General features: G+C 46.4%; 1 non-coding gene across 1 annotated transcript; it reads right to left on the bottom strand.

Annotated features, from left to right (window-relative positions):
- Positions 1–55: 55 nt before the first annotated feature.
- trnag-gcc lies at positions 56–126 on the bottom strand. The gene has a single exon. It is a non-coding gene; the product is annotated as a tRNA-Gly (tRNA).
- Between the last annotated feature and the right edge of the window lie 355 nt (positions 127–481).

Genomic DNA, 481 nt, shown 5'->3' on the forward strand with positions numbered 1-481 from the left:
ATTTCCAGATGGCAAGATTCCATTGACAGACGAATTCAGTGGAGCAAGGGAATCTTGCATTGGCCTGGAATCGAACCCGGGCCTCCTGCGTGGCAGGCGAGAATTCTACCACTGAACCACCAATGAAGAAATATCATTTATATGAGCGGGAACAAAGGCTGAAAAACACTTGCTCCAAACACGCAGCAGAAAGACTGGATACACGGGATGGTTAGCGGAAGAAAACCACTGGAGGAAGGAACGGAGAGAAACACTACGGAACGAGGAAGAATGATCTGGCAGAGAAGTGAAGAGCAGCTTTTTTTGGAGGAGCTGATTGCTCCATAGGCCTGGGGTTTTCTGTGTGCCTCATTATAGTGTTGTGCAGTCTGCTGAGCCTCATGCACATTTGGCAAATCCATGTACTGCCTCATCAGTGTTGTGCACATAACCGAACACACACACACACGCATTTATTAATTGTTAGGATATATTGTGTATT

This window comes from Plectropomus leopardus, unplaced genomic scaffold, assembly GCF_008729295.1.
Source record: "Plectropomus leopardus isolate mb unplaced genomic scaffold, YSFRI_Pleo_2.0 unplaced_scaffold56018, whole genome shotgun sequence".
NCBI lineage: Eukaryota > Metazoa > Chordata > Actinopteri > Perciformes > Serranidae > Plectropomus > Plectropomus leopardus.